The sequence below is a fragment of the Pelobates fuscus genome, chromosome 2, assembly GCF_036172605.1.
Source record: "Pelobates fuscus isolate aPelFus1 chromosome 2, aPelFus1.pri, whole genome shotgun sequence".
Taxonomy (NCBI): domain Eukaryota; kingdom Metazoa; phylum Chordata; class Amphibia; order Anura; family Pelobatidae; genus Pelobates; species Pelobates fuscus.
Genome location: NC_086318.1, coordinates 57,356,694 through 57,374,191, shown reverse-complemented (window position 1 = coordinate 57,374,191; position 17,498 = coordinate 57,356,694). Strand labels below are relative to the sequence as shown.

The 17,498-nt window shown below is 41.4% G+C and overlaps 1 protein-coding gene across 1 annotated transcript in view; it reads right to left on the bottom strand.

Moving 5' to 3' along the window:
* MBOAT2 (membrane bound O-acyltransferase domain containing 2) overlaps nt 1-17,498 on the bottom strand; it is a 211,853-nt gene that overhangs the window by 10,265 nt on the left and 184,090 nt on the right. The window lies entirely within an intron of this gene.

Sequence of the window (17,498 nt, the reverse complement as noted above, 5' to 3'; positions counted from 1 at the left end):
TGCTCAAACGAGCTTACAGTCTAGAGGAGGTGGGGTATAAAAACCACAATAGGAAGGGTATTGAGGGAGACAGCAAATAGACATGGTGGGAAAGTAGCAGAACTGGAGGTGAGAGTAGAGTGTGGCCCTATGGGAGAGAGCGAGTGGAAGATTTGAGAGATAGAAGTTACTCTTGGAGGCCATACGCAATCCTAAAAATATGGGTTTTGAGGAACTTCTTAAATGATTGAAGACTAGGGGAGAGTCTGATAGGGGTAGGCAGGCTGTTCCAAAGGAAAGGAGCAGCCGTGAGAAGTCTTTCAGGCGTGAATTTGCAGTAAGGGTACGAGCAGCAGACAGGAGAAGGTCACCAGTAGAGCAGAGAGACCGAGAGGGGGCATACCTATGAATCAGTGAAGAAATGTAAAAGGAGCTGTGGCGAAAGTGGCCTCGCCACTGGTTTTTGGAGGGGCCTGGTTGTCCGCCTCCTACCTTCTGACAATGGCCCCTGGGAGAGTTTGCCCTTTATAAACATTGTTTGGGCTTATTGGATTTTGGGACACTTTTTCTGCCACTTTGAATCCATGGGAAGGTGTGCCTCTTAATTTGAAGTGTGCTGATAAATAATATGTTTATGGAGATTGGATGTATATTTTAGAAGTTATAAGAATTGTGTAAAAACGGTATTTTCATGCCTGTGATAATTACATTAACCCATTGTGTACAGTAATTATATCACAGGCAGAGGGGAGGGTTTGTTTGTCCTAACTGGGAGTGTTTAACTGTATTATAGTGTATTTGATTGGCTTTGCCACAAAACCATGTGGGTGGTAACATTGTGTAAAAATGTGCATTTAAGAAACAATAAAACCACAGCTCTGTCTGTTCCTGTTTACACTCCAAAACTGTGTGTCGTCCTGTTATTGGATGGAAGAAGATTTGCTCCTGTGTCTGCTGTTCCAGCTTGCAGGAGATTCAACGGGGAAAGTCCTTGTAAGGACTAGAGCTAATTCCCTATTCAGATCCAGGGAGAAGCAGTTCCAGGACCCCAGTCCAGCTACGGCGATTGTGGGCAGAAGTGCTGTGGTTTGTCCCCTGTTCAAGCTAGGAAGCGGTCCTTTGGCGGAGGTACCCAGCTGGGGTACAGGGAGCTCCGCTACAGGGGCTAGAGTTGGTTAGAGCCTTATAGGTAAGGGTTAGTATTTTAAATTTACACCTGTAGGGTACAGGAAGCCAGTGTAAGGATCAACAGAGGGGTGAGGTGTGAGAGGAGCAACAGGAGAGAAAGATCAGCCTGGGAGCAGCATTGTAGGGGGGCAGTACGGCTTCTGGGGAGACCAATTAGGAGAGAATTACAGTAATCCATGCAAGAGATTGCTAGAGTGTGTGTAACTAGACATGCAACTTACTGGCCTGTAGTTGCCCGACTCCTCCCTACTACCTTCCACCAGAAGAAAGAGAGCAGTTGAAGATGCGCATTAACGACTGCACCCTCAAGGGGCGAGAGATCCGTTGAGGTGGGATGGGATGGGATCAGTGTGGTGGGACAAGAGTAAAGGAGAAGTGCAGCCACCTCCTGTCAAATGCATGCTATCCAAGGTATAGCAATAATACCTAATGGGTTATACCTAATTATTAGACAACTGACTGGCATGTGACTGGCAGTTTGCAACCGCTGGCCTGTGTGCTACAGGTGAGTAGGTGACTGGTGGACTAGCTGCTAGATGTGCTAGGGATGGGCTGTGTGCTACATTCATTTGGGGACTGATGGGCTGCGTGTTTAGTTCAGTGGCAGTGTGCAATAGGTGTGTTGGGGGTCTGTGAGCTGTGTGCTATAGGTAAACAGGTACTTGATGGGCTGTGTACTATAGATGAGTAGGCACCTGATAGGGTGTGTACTATAGAAGAGCAAAGGTCGGATGTGCTGTGTGCTATAGCAGAGTTGGGGATGAATGGGCAGGTGATGTATTCTACACAATTATAAGTAACTGTTGTAACAGATGTTGTAGTAAAATACATTTACAATAAACAGATATTTTATGTCAACCAAAAACACAATACAGAGTGTGACAGCCTGACCCTTCACACACATTGCGTGGCATTGGGTGACACTTTACATACACTGCGTGGTACCCCCTACACTTCACAAGTACTGTATGATAAACCCACCCACCTAGAGTAATACTAATACTACACACATTGTAAGGCACTGAGTAATGATAATACTGCAGTACTTCACATACGCTGCATGGTGTACTGTAGAGTAACAATAATACCCTAATACTAGGCACACATTGCATGGCGTATAGTAACATTAATACCCTAATACTAGGCACACATTGCATGGGGTATAGTAACATTAATACCCTAATACTAGGCACACATTGCATGGGGTATAGTAACAATAATACCCTAATACTAGGCACACATTGCATGGCGTATAGTGATATTAATACCCTAATACTAGGCACACATTGCATGGGGTAGAGTAACATTAATACCCAAATGCTACACACACATTGCATGCCGTATAGTAACATTAATACCCTAATACTAGGCACACATTGCATGGTGTGTAGTAACATTAATACCCTAATACTACGCACACATTGCATGTCGTATAGTAACATTAATACCCTAATACTACACACACATTGCATGTCGTATAGTAACATTAATACCCTAATACTAGGCACACATTGCATGGGGTATAGTAATAATAATACCCTAATACTAGGCACACATTGCATGGGGTATAGTAATAATAATACCCTAATACTAGGCACACATTGCATGGGGTAGAGTAATATTAATACCCTAATACTAGGTACACATTGCATGGGGTATAGTAACAATTATACCCTAATACTAGGCACACATTGCATGGGGAAGAGTAACATTAATACCCTAATACTAGGTACACATTGCATGGCGTATAGTAACATTAATACCCTAATACTAGGCACACATTGCATGGGGTAAAGTAACATTAATACCCAAGTACTACACACACATTGCATGGGGTATAGTAACATTAATACCCTAATACTAGGCACACATTGCATGGCGTATAGTAACATTAATACCCTAATACTAGGCACACATTGCATGACGTATAGTAACAATAATACCCTAATACTAGGCACACATTGCATGGGGTAGAGTAACATTAATACCCAAGTACTACACACACATTGCATGGGGTATAGTAACATTAATACCCTAATACTACACACAGATTGCATGCCGTATAGTAACATTAATACCCTAATATTAATCACACATTGCATGGGGTATAGTAACATTAATACCCTAATACTAGGCACACATTGCATGGCGTATAGTAACATTAATACCCTAATACTAGGCACACATTGCATGACGTATAGTAACAATAATACCCTAATACTAGGCACACATTGCATGGCGTATAGTAACATTAATACCCTAATACTAGGCACACGTTGCATGTCGTATAGTAACATTAATACCCTAATACTAGGCACACATTGCATGTCGTATAGTAACATTAATACCCTAATACTAGGCACACATTGCATGTCGTATAGTAACATTAATACCCTAATACTAGGCACACATTGCATGTCGTATAGTAACATTAATACCCTAATACTAGGCACACATTGCATGTCGTATAGTAACATTAATACCCTAATATTAATCACACATTGCATGGGGTATAGTAACATTAATACCCTAATACTACGCACACATTGCATGACGTATAGTAACAATAATACCCTAATACTAGGCACACATTGCATGGGGTATAGTAACATTAATACCCTAATACTAGGCACACATTGCATGGCGTATAGTAACATTAATACCCTAATACTAGGCACACATTGCATGGGGTATTGTAACATTAATACCCTAATACTAGGCACACATTGCATGGGGTATAGTAATAATAATACCCTAATACTAGGCACACATTGCATGGGGTATAGTAACATTAATATCCTAATACTAGGCACACATTGCATGGCGTATAGTAACATTAATACCCTAATACTAGGCACACATTGCATGGCGTATAGTAACATTAATACCCTAATACTAGGCACACATTGCATGTCGTATAGTAACATTAATACCCTAATACTAGGCACACATTGCATGGGGTATAGTAACATTAATACCCTAATACTAGGCACACATTGCATGGGGTATAGTAACATTAATACCCTAATACTAGGCACACATTGCATGTCGTATAGTAACATTAATACCCTAATACTAGGCACACATTGCATGGGGTATAGTAACAATAATACCCTAATACTAGGCACACATTGCATGTCGTATAGTAACATTAATACCCTAATACTAGGCACACATTGCATGACGTATAGTAACATTAATACCCTAATACTAGGCACACATTGCATGGGGTATAATAATAATAATACCCTAATACTAGGCACACGTTGCATGGCGTATAGTAACATTAATACCCTAATACTAGGCACACATTCCATGGGGTATAGTAACATTAATATCCTAATACTAGGCACACATTGCATGGCGTATAGTAATAATAATACCCTAATACTAGGCACACATTGCATGGGGTATAGTAATAATAATACCCTAATACTAGGCACACATTGCATGACGTATAGTAACATTAATACCCTAATACTAGGCACACATTCCATGGGGTATTGTAACATTAATACCCTAATACTAGGCACACATTGCATGGGGTATAGTAACATTAATACCCTAATACTAGGCACACATTGCATGGGGTATAGTAACATTAATACCCTAATACTAGGCACACATTGCATGTCGTATAGTAACATTAATACCCTAATACTAGGCACACATGGCATGGGGTATAGTAACAATAATACCCTAATACTAGGCACACATTGCATGTCGTATAGTAACATTAATACCCTAATACTAGGCACACATTGCATGACGTATAGTAACATTAATACCCTAATACTAGGCACACACTGCATGGGGTATAGTAATAATAATACCCTAATACTAGGCACACGTTGCATGGCGTATAGTAACATTAATACCCTAATACTAGGCACACATTCCATGGGGTATAGTAACATTAATATCCTAATACTAGGCACACATTGCATGGCGTATAGTAACAATAATACCCTAATACTAGGCACACATTGCATGGCGTATAGTAACATTAATACCCTAATACTAGGCACACATTGCATGGGGTATAGTAACATTAATACCCTAATACTAGGCACACATTGCATGACGTATAGTAACAATAATACCCTAATACTAGGCACACATTGCATGGGGTATAGTAATAATAATACCCTAATACTAGGCACACATTGCATGGGGTATAGTAACATTAATACCCTAATACTAGGCACACATTGCATGGCGTATAGTAACAATAATACCCTAATACTAGGCACACATTGCATGGCGTATAGTAACAATAATACCCTAATACTAGGCACACATTCCATGGGGTATAGTAACATTAATATCCTAATACTAGGCACACATTGCATGGCGTATAGTAACATTAATACCCTAATACTAGGCACACATTGCATGGCGTATAGTAACATTAATACTCTAATACTAGGCACACATTCCATGGGGTATTGTAACATTAATACCCTAATACTAGGCACACATTGCATGACGTATAGTAACAATAATACCCTAATACTAGGCACACATTGCATGGGGTATAGTAATAATAATACCCTAATACTAGGCACACATTGCATGGGGTATAGTAATAATAATACCCTAATACTACGCACACATTGCATGGGGTATAGTAACATTAATACCCTAATACTAGGCACACATTGCATGACGTATAGTAACATTAATACCCTAATACTAGGCACACGTTGCATGGGGTATAGTAACAATAATACCCTAATACTAGGCACACATTGCATGGGGTATAGTAATAATAATACCCTAATACTACGCACACATTGCATGGGGTATAGTAACATTAATACCCTAATACTAGGCACACATTGCATGACGTATAGTAACAATAATACCCTAATACTAGGCACACGTTGCATGGCGTATAGTAACATTAATACCCTAATACTAGGCACACATTGCATGTCGTATAGTAACAATAATACCCTAATACTAGGCACACGTTGCATGGCGTATAGTAACATTAATACCCTAATACTAGGCACACATTGCATGGGGTATAGTAACATTAATACCCTAATACTACGCACACATTGCATGACGTATAGTAACAATAATACCCTAATACTACGCACACATTGCATGACGTATAGTAACAATAATACCCTAATACTACGCACACATTGCATGGGGTATAGTAACATTAATACCCTAATACTACGCACACATTGCATGACGTATAGTAACAATAATACCCTAATACTAGGCACACATTGCATGGGGTATAGTAATAATAATACCCTAATACTAGGCACACATTGCATGGGGTATAGTAACATTAATACCCTAATACTAGGCACACGTTGCATGGCGTATAGTAATAATAATACCCTAATACTAGGCACTTATTGCATGGGGTATAGTAACATTAATACCCCAATACTACGCACACATTGCATGGGGTATAGTAATAATAATACCCTAATACTAGGCACACATTGCATGGCGTATAGTAACATTAATACCCTAATACTAGGCACACATTGCATGGCGTATAGTAACATTAATACCCTAATACTAGGCACACATTGCATGGCGTATAGTAACATTAATACCCTAATACTAGGCACACATTGCATGGCGTATAGTAACATTAATACCCTAATACTAGGTACACATTGCATGGCGTATAGTAACATTAATACCCTAATACTAGGCACACATTGCATGGGGTATAGTAACATTAATACCCTAATACTACGCACACATTGCATGGGGTATAGTAACATTAATACCCTAATACTACGCACACATTGCATGACGTATAGTAACAATAATACCCTAATACTACGCACACATTGCATGACGTATAGTAACAATAATACCCTAATACTACGCACACATTGCATGGGGTATAGTAACATTAATACCCTAATACTACGCACACATTGCATGACGTATAGTAACAATAATACCCTAATACTAGGCACACATTGCATGGGGTATAGTAATAATAATACCCTAATACTAGGCACACATTGCATGGGGTATAGTAACATTAATACCCTAATACTAGGCACACGTTGCATGGCGTATAGTAACATTAATACCCTAATACTAGGCACACATTGCATGGCGTATAGTAACATTAATACCCTAATACTAGGCACACATTGCATGGCGTATAGTAACATTAATACCCTAATACTAGGTACACATTGCATGGCGTATAGTAACATTAATACCCTAATACTAGGCACACATTGCATGGGGTATAGTAACATTAATACCCTAATACTACGCACACATTGCATGGGGTATAGTAACATTAATACCCTAATACTACGCACACATTGCATGACGTATAGTAACAATAATACCCTAATACTACGCACACATTGCATGACGTATAGTAACATTAATACCCTAATACTACGCACACATTGCATGACGTATAGTAACAATAATACCCTAATACTAGGCACACATTGCATGGGGTATAGTAATAATAATACCCTAATACTAGGCACACATTGCATGGGGTATAGTAACATTAATACCCTAATACTAGGCACACGTTGCATGGCGTATAGTAACATTAATACCCTAATACTACGCACACATTGCATGGGGTATAGTAACATTAATACCCTAATACTACGCACACATTGCATGACGTATAGTAACAATAATACCCTAATACTAGGCACACATTGCATGGGGTATAGTAATAATAATACCCTAATACTAGGCACACATTGCATGGGGTATAGTAACATTAATACCCTAATACTAGGCACACGTTGCATGGCGTATAGTAACATTAATACCCTAATACTAGGCACACATTGCATGGCGTATAGTAACATTAATACCCTAATACTAGGTACACATTGCATGGCGTATAGAAACATTAATACCCTAATACTAGGCACACATTGCATGGCGTATAGTAACATTAATACCCTAATACTACGCACACATTGCATGTCGTATAGTAACATTAATACCCTAATACTAGGCACACATTGCATGTCGTATAGTAACATTAATACCCTAATACTAGGCACACATTGCATGGGGTATAGTGATATTAATACCCTAATACTAGGCACACATTGCATGTCGTATAGTAATAATAATACCCTAATATTAGGCACACATTGCATGGGGTATAGTAATAATAATACCCTAATACTAGGCACACATTGCATGGGGTAGAGTAACATTAATACCCTAATACTACACACACATTGCATGTCGTATAGTAACATTAATACCCTAATACTAGGCACACATTGCATGGGGTATAGTAATAATAATACCCTAATACTAGGCACACATTGCATGGCGTATAGTGATATTAATACCCTAATACTAGGCACACATTGCATGGGGTAGAGTAACATTAATACCCTAATACTAGGCACACATTGCATGGCGTATAGTAACATTAATACCCTAATACTACACACAGATTGCATGCCGTATAGTAACATTAATACCCTAATACTAGGCACACATTGAATGGCACTAAGTAGTGGTGTAGAGTTACACTAGTATATATGTGTAATACTGATACCCTATTACTAAGGACGCTTTGCATGGTGGTATATATCAATAATTCCCTGACACTGCCAAGCAAGGATAGATTTACCTAACACATAGTATCCGTAACTTGCAACAACAAGGTAACAACTGCATTAATGCTTTATTCATTAACGTATCACACACCAGTGAAAGGTTATTATGTATTTAATATGCTGACGTTAATAGAAGTATGGGTTCATTTTACTGCTGGCTTTTAATGGCCTGAATCAACTTCCCGGAGCCTTGGAGGCAGTTATTGTAATAGGAAATAATCATTTGGCTGTTATTATGTGCACAGAAATACATCCAGCCTTGTCCCGACATTACACAGGACTAGAAACCTGTTAATATAACACAGCAAGCTGTTATGGATAAAACCGGGGATTATTACCTAAACAGTGACTTCGCAGTGAGCTGAAAACTGACCGTAAAGAATAAAATGTAACATTCTGCAACTGTGGCCAAACTATATACCACAGTTTAGTCAACATGTCACTAATTAAACTACATTCTCTGAGGTCAGTACAGGAAGGTGACCTAGTCCTGAATTTAGAATATAGAAATGACAGCATCATGTTACTAATTCATAAAATAACACTGAATGTTACTTTGAAATGCAATCAAATGGAACCTCTTAATATTACTTAGTTAATGGATAGTTATACTGCACAAGTACCTGTCATAGGAGATTACATGTTCCTTGATGTGATATTTTAATTAATCATTTAATTTTGGTGCCTATGCAAGCCGTTTGCCAAAACCTCACCTCAGACCTCTAGAATAATGCTCATATTGCATGATTTAGGCACTCATGTTACTGGACTTAAACTGTTAGCTAGTCACTAGAATCAGGTATAGGCAACCTTCGGCACTCCAGATGTTGTGGACTACATCCCCCATAATGCTCTTAAACCCATAATGCTGACAAAGCATCATGGGAGTTGTAGTACACAACATCTGGAGTGCTGAAGGTTGCCTATGCCTGCGACTAGATTATCGATGGCAAGTCCTCGTGTAGGCTAGACTAGAGGATTGAGTACTTGCTCCTGACGACGGAGTGTATTCACGCTGAAACGCCCGTCGAGCGCTTTTCTTTATTTTTATTTTCACTTTAGGTAGCACTTAGGTAGTCAGTATGATGGGATTATTTAGTTAGTGTATCAGATTATTTAGGATCTCTAGGCAGGCAGCTCTAGTCCTTCGTGTGGTGCTCTTTTGACCTTATATAGGGCTATTTATTTAGGGTTTGTTTAACCCATCTGCCTATAGGATTTTTAAGGCTGCCTTATCATAGTAGGGATTTTTCATATATATACATATTTTTGTTTGGGTTATCAGCTCCTATTTTTAGGAAGCTGCGTGTGGTACAGGGTGGAGTAGGGGATTTTTCTGTCAACTTCCCCCCCCCCCCCACCGCTTACCCATTATATGTGATTTCCCTCTCCTTTTTTCCTTTTATCACCTGGTACTATATAAGTGCCTCTTTCTGTGCTCAGAGCTACTTTCTTGGGATCCCCTTGTTTCAAGGGTCTCCTTGCTGTATCTATTTTTGTTTGGGTTACCCCCTATTCTGTAGCTCTATAGTATTTTTTATACTATAAGGTAGACTCTACAGCTTCTCATGTGATTGTGACGCTGTGGCTCTACTTTGTATCTTCTTCTTCATTTAGAGGATTGAGTACCTTCTGTCTGTCTTAGATCAGTGGTGAATTATAATGAACCTGGCACTGTTATTACACCCCTTCTAAACTTTTCTCAGCAAGGGGTAAGGGTTCTGGGACATCCTTCAAACTAAATTAGCCACTAAACCTTGGAGAACATTTGTTCCTCCCCCATCCTCACAATTTTTTAAATAACATTTATCTTTTTGTATAATGTATAATACCCAGTCAGCAATGTAGTGCATCCTATACGAAGAGCAGACTATATGCCAATACAAAAACAAAATGACATTCGGCGCCCCACGACACCTACTCTAGAATAGACTTGTTTTTAGTTAACTCTTGTTCTGCACCCAGGGTGTCGGGCAATGCGATTGGCTCCATTACATGGTCAGACCACGCGGAGGTCACGCTGACCCTGGATAGGTTGTGTGTGGCCTCTCCGTGGTCTTGGAAATTGAACACCTCTTTACTGCATGATCCGGCTGTGGTTGAAACTGTTCGTAGGGAATTGCTGAAATACTTTGCGCGAAACACGGAGGCTGGAATTCGACCAGCCACGGTGTGGGCCGCACATAAAGCGGTAATCAGGGGTATATTAATTCGCGAGGCCTCCCTGAAGAAAAAACGTAAAACACAACTTTTATCGTCTTTGCTAGAGGCTCTGGGGAAGGCGGAACAAAAGCACAAAACGGCACCATCATCCGACAACCTGTCGGACGTCCGTAACCTTCGATCTTCGATACGCGACGCACTTACTGACGACACCGCTAGGGCTATGACATGGTCCAAGAGGACCTTTTACGAGAAATCCAATAAAATGGATACGTTATTGGCTAGGTCTCTCCGCCCGAGACAGGGACATTCGCATATAACAAGGATTAAGGGTGCTTCGGGTAAATTCTGTACGGATCCTAATGAAATCGCTCGGGTTTTTACGGAGTACTTCACTGGTCTTTACAATCACTCTAATGGGACTGCTTTGGACCAACAACGCGAAGCGGAGGATACCCGGGCCTTCCTGGCACGCTTATCCCTTCCGGTATTGCGGGGTGTCGAATCTGCCGCCCTCGGGGCACGCATATCCGCCGAGGAGATAGCCGCTGCCATTTCCATGTTGAAAGGCAATAAAGCCCCAGGCCCGGACGGATTTGAGGGCAGCTATTACAAGACTTTTCATGAGGAACTTGTTCCCCATTTGGAGTCGTGGTTTAATGATCTAATGGAGGGAGGCATGCCGGACCGGGATATGTCGCTGGCGGATATCGTACTTCTGCCAAAACCGGGGAAGGATGATCTTACCCCGGGTAGCTTCCGCCCCATCTCATTGATCAATCATGATTCAAAGATCCTGGCAAAAATTTTAGCTACTAGGCTGAACCCCCTACTCACTAGATTGATACATCCGGACCAGGTGGGCTTCGTACCCGGACGGCAACTCTTCGAGAATACCAGGCGGAATGTCGACCTTATCTGGAGGCAAACAACTAGAAAAATCCCAACGCTGTTATTGTCCCTCGACGCGGAGAAGGCCTTCGATAGGGTTAAGTGGCCCTATCTCTTTGAGGTCCTTCGCCATTTTGGCTTACCGGACACTTTCATTACCATGATCAAGGCAATGTACACGGACGTTAAAGCACGGGTTCGGATTTCAGGGGCGTCACTGACGCCCTTTCACCTAGGGAATGGTACCAGGCAGGGATGCCCCTTGTCCCCCTTGCTGTTTGTCCTCTCCCTGGAGCCCCTTTTGCAGGAGATACGTAGTAACCCAGGAGTCCATGGGGTTTTGATCAGGGGTCAGCGGTACATAGTGTCGGGTTTTGCCGACGATATATTGCTGACCCTAACAGATCCGATTGGCTCTATGGGGACACTGGCGGGAATATTGGATACCTACGGCAGGCTCGCCGGGTACAAGGTGAATATGCCTAAATCGAGCGCACTTCCTCTCTGCATGACTGAAACAGATATAACAACTATCGGGGATACCTACCGGATTAGGATAGCGAGGGACCAGATCAAATACCTGGGGGTAAGGTTGACAGCGGATCCAACACATCTATATACACAAAACTTCTCACCTTTGTTGCGCGCCCTGATCACCGATATGGAGAAATGGATAGACAAACCAATTTCTTGGATTGGTAGAATCCATTCGGTGAAAATGAACGTGCTGCCCAGAATTCTGTTCCTGTTCCAGGCCCTCCCGGTTAAGCTGACTAAATCTGACCTAGACGGGCTCCAGCAGGCGATAGGTAAATTTATTTGGCAAAATAAGAGGCCAAGAGTCTCCCGAAACATCCTATATAGGGCTAAAACAAGGGGCGGCCTGGGACTCCCGAATCTATACTTTTACTACTTGGCGGCGCAGCTGTCACAGGTAGTTCTATGGCATTCCCCTCCGGAGGAAAGGCGGTGGGTAGACTTGGAATCGTCTCTCATGGGTCCCGACTTACCTCAATTTCTGATGTGGGTCCCTAAGGAAAACCGACCCTCGACCTGCATCGAATGTCCGGCTATTGTGAATTCCCTGAGAATTTGGGATGCTACCTCGACTAAATACGGTTTATCACCCGGGCTTTCACCCTTAGCCCCCTTTTTGAGAAACACGGCCTTCACTCCTGGACTGGAGGCTAGAGACTTCGGGGGCATTGAAAGTACAGGGATACAGCGTCTTTGCCATCTGTACAAAGGTGGCTCCCTAGTAACGTTTGAAGAATTGAAAGATAGGGCCACACTGCGCCCTGCCGACTTTTTTCGCTACCTCCAGATTCGGGACTTTGCCCAAACCCCTTTGATTAAGATCAGTGCCCAGAAATCGCTCACATTCTTCGAAACTATATGCCTCAAAGAACGGCCCCCTGGGGGCCTAATCTCCTTATTATACACTCACTTAAGTTCGAGTACGAAAGAATGGGGGGACCTCACTTACATATCTCAATGGGAAGCCGATTTGGGTGAGGAGCTGGAAGGCATTGATTGGCAGGAGATTTGGGATGCTGCGGCCACTTCCTCTATATGTGTCTCCATGCAAGAACAAGCATACAAAACCATCTTCCGGTGGTACACCACACCGGTAAAATTATACAAGATGCGTAAATCGCCCACTGACTTATGCTGGAGAGGGTGTGGTTTGCAAGGGACGTACCTACATATGTGGTGGGATTGTCCCAAGGCACAAAAATTTTGGAGCTTAGTGGCCGGGCTTCTGAAAGATATCTTTAACAAAGCAGTTAAATTAGACCCCTGGGTGTTCCTTCTGGCCAGATCTTTGGACGACTGGTCCAGGGCGGAACAGGCGTTATTGCATAAAGTGAACCTAGCGGCCAGGAGGGCACTCGCCCAAGCATGGCTACATAGCGAGGCTCCCTCGCTTGACGCTGTCATACAGAAAATCAAGGATGCTTTCCTCATGGATAAGCTAACGGCGCGGGTCAGATGCACCCTCAAGAAGTTTGACAGGGTTTGGGCCCCGTGGATAGATAGCGGAATAGGCGATTAAGACCGGACGGCTACGATATCTCCCCCGAGCCCTCGCTTCGAGGGCTGAACACTCGACCCCGCTCCACGCCCACGAGACAACGCCCTGTGAGGGTCCTCCCCTGCCTTAAACTTCAAACCCTTGAGGTGGCCCCGACCTCGGTCTAGTGCTTTGGGCTTCTAGATCTATACCACCTCCTATAGCTATATAGCGCTTAACCCACGGAATATATTCATAGTTATCGACGGCTAGCAGTATATTGCACTCCCCCCTCCCTACATCTTTTCCTCCCCTTCCCTCCCCCCCCCCCCCCCCCCGCCCCTATGGAAGTTCCTCCTTTCTTTTTCATCTATCTCTCACTTCTCTCTCTACGATCATCTCCATTTTCACCATATATCATCTTTTACTCTGTGCCCTCTATAGCAAAACTCTCACGACCTATGCATAGGGAACCGATGCAGCACTGTAGATGCGGTTGGTCAGCTAAACCATATTGATGTTGCAGGGTTGGCTAGTCCACCCTCGCGGGGGTTTCGAATGTTTTGCTGGGGATAGACGGTCTATTTGATATGAACACATGCCCTACCTCTTACTGATTACGAGTGCTACGCTAGATCGAACGGTGTATGGGGATTGATCATTTTCTATATTTCTTAAAAATTAAACACCCAAGGCGCTGCACCATGACTATTTATATCCCGTTGGAATATGGCGAACAGACAACAATTAATGGAGACTCCGTCAGGATTATCCGCTCAGTGATTTATTTACTCTCTTCATGTACCAGTAACTGTATATGATGCTTTCCTATGCAATGTTATAACCATCAGTCACTGCTGTTTACTGTTGTCTTTTTGAATTCATGTGGTGCTTTGCCTTGTTATAAATAAAGAATTTAAAAAAAAAAAAAAAAAAAAATGACATACAGCATTATTAAAATTGTTAAAGATTACCAGTACATTAGGGCAAGAGTTGAGCTATATTTGGCCTCATCGTGTGCGTAATCCAGAGCATGAGTAATGATTCATAAAGGGCCCCAGGGACTAGACAGGTGAATCTAAATATTTGCTTAGCTCTATTCACCATCCCTGTGTGATGAATGAAGCAGCTGCCCAGCTGGTCTCAGAATCCTTCTCAGGTGTAACCCCACTGGCCCAAAGAGGCACTATTGGATCTGGGCAACTGTACATTGTGGTGGTCAAGCCCTTACCAAATAATATATGGCTCTGTTTTCATGTACTATGTTTGTGAGTTATATCAAGACAATTCTCTTAATGTATATACACTCCTCTATCTGTTCAAAGTCAAATTACAAACTGTAATAATTACTATTTCCGACCCTAGGTAGCGCTCACAGTCCATCAGTTTCTAGCCTAGTTTTTATAATTTCAATAATTTTTTTTGCGGACTTCTGATATAGTATTGTCATCCATCAGTTTGGATAAATGTTTAACGCATACCTGACCTGTCTACACACGTATCACAAAGCATTTTTTTTTCTTTATATTTAAAATGTATACCTATTAAACTTCTGGAATAAAAGGGAATCATGACGGAATATTTCCATCATGTGTCCTTAAGGGGTTAAATAAGTTTTTATTATTGACAAATACATTCTAGGGCTCTCAGTCTGATTGTCTATAAAACTAGCATTTCCGTTTTTACCGGATCAGTCCACTTGCTGTTAATTAGTTGCAGAGGAGAATGCTGCAGGACGATTGTGCAGTAAAAAAAAAGAATTTCACCCTGTAGTAGTTATGGTGCCAAGAATGCCCAGGTGCTGTATGTAAGTTCATCCAATCACTGTAAAGCACTGCGGAATTTGTTGGAGCTATATAAATAATAACAATAATGTAAGTAGTCAAACTGTTTACTAATAATTTGATTGCTGATCGCAGTGCACCCAAAGTAATAAATCAAACGACTAGTAAACGGATTGACTACTTACAGGGCACTTCTTGTAGTATAACACCTACGGCATGCTGTAGTGGTTATAGTGTTTTTAATGTTTCTTTTAGTATACAAATCTCTACAGTAGATTGTATGATACAACAGAGGGGAGTGCTCTCTGGTAAAGGGTTACGGGTCAGAAGAATGTCAGTGATTAGTGGGGAGTCAGTGGAGTTTATTGAATTTCCCAGAGTTGTCATATTTTCTCTGCAAGGATACGTGCTAAGGTGTTTAACCCTCAAACCATTACCAGTGTTACATGTTCCCTGTTATCTCATTCAATGGATTTTTTGCCAGTCTGGTTGTTTGCTTCTATTTTCAGATATCAGTGGCAAGTCACCACCAATAATTGTCCTGGATCTAGATAGGCGTTAGATTCCTGTGTCACGCAGTACTATTTTTTTTTTTTCTTCTTCTTTGGGACACCAGAGAAATACGCTAATAAATTAAAGGGGCACTCCACTGCCCAAATACAAAATGAATTAAAAATCACTGTTTAGTAGATATACCCCAAGTGTCAACTTGCATGCATTTGATTACGCATTTTTTTTTTAAATTGGAGGTATATCTAAAAACAGCTTGCAAAACGTTATGTGGCTGCCCAATCACAGACTTGCCAATGCAGCTCAATGAGAAGTCTTCAGAAGGCAGATGCAATGGGCAATTGCTGCCTCTTGGATTAAGTGCAAATAAGCTAAACAAACCAGGAAGTAACAGGACCTGCTGCCTGCTTGAAAAGCCAGGGGGGTGTAACCAATCTAATTTATAAAAGTGTCAATTTCTATTGATATCTATACTCTTTCCAAAATGAAAAAAAAAGGGCATACTCTTCACACATAAAGCTTTTCAGCAAGCTAAAGTACTTTAGGGGTCTGGAGTGAGCCTTTAAGTGTGAAAGCCCCCTTACATACATGTAAGTATTGCAGGGCCTTTTCCTCCATACGAGTGCCTTTCAGCAGTGCTGTGCACACGGGAGGCTGGAGCTGATCTGCATTTACCTCTTTTATGATTTTGCATTTGAAGCATTAGATCATCTGAGTTTAGGGATAGTTTTTTGTTTTTTTTTACTAGGAATGTTTGTATTGAATTGTCCACTGCTATAGTCATCTCACTACTTAAACCACTGGGATTTTAATGATTCACTGTTTGCTTTAAGATTTTATTTCCCTTTTTTAAAGTATAACAAAGTTTCATCCAGTTAGATTTTTACTTCTCCCTCTTTTGTGATCTGACTTCATGCTGGATTAGAACTTTGGAGCTTTTGATTCAAATGTACTAAGGGTTATTTCCCTTTCGGTTACTTATGGCTACAATACTCTCCTGAGCAATTAAAGACTGAGTGTGTGTCGTACTGTGAATGACAAGTTGAGGGTTGTCATGTTTTCTTTAAGGAGTGTGGCATTTATTTCAGTCATCTCCCAACTAAGCATAAAAGTAGATGTTTCTACGCCATGTATTACATCTTGTCTCTTGGGTATATGCGAGTCTCCGAATGTCTTTCTATTCTCCCTAAAAACTTTCTCAATAAGCATAATAAAAAATCAACGTAGAGGTTCCGGTTGTTGATTGTGAGCGGAACTCCAAAGTCTAGATCTGTGAGGACTCTCAATTATCCGAAGCAAGAGTTGCCGACAACAGTGACATCTGTGCTATTGTTACCAGACATAAATGTAAAA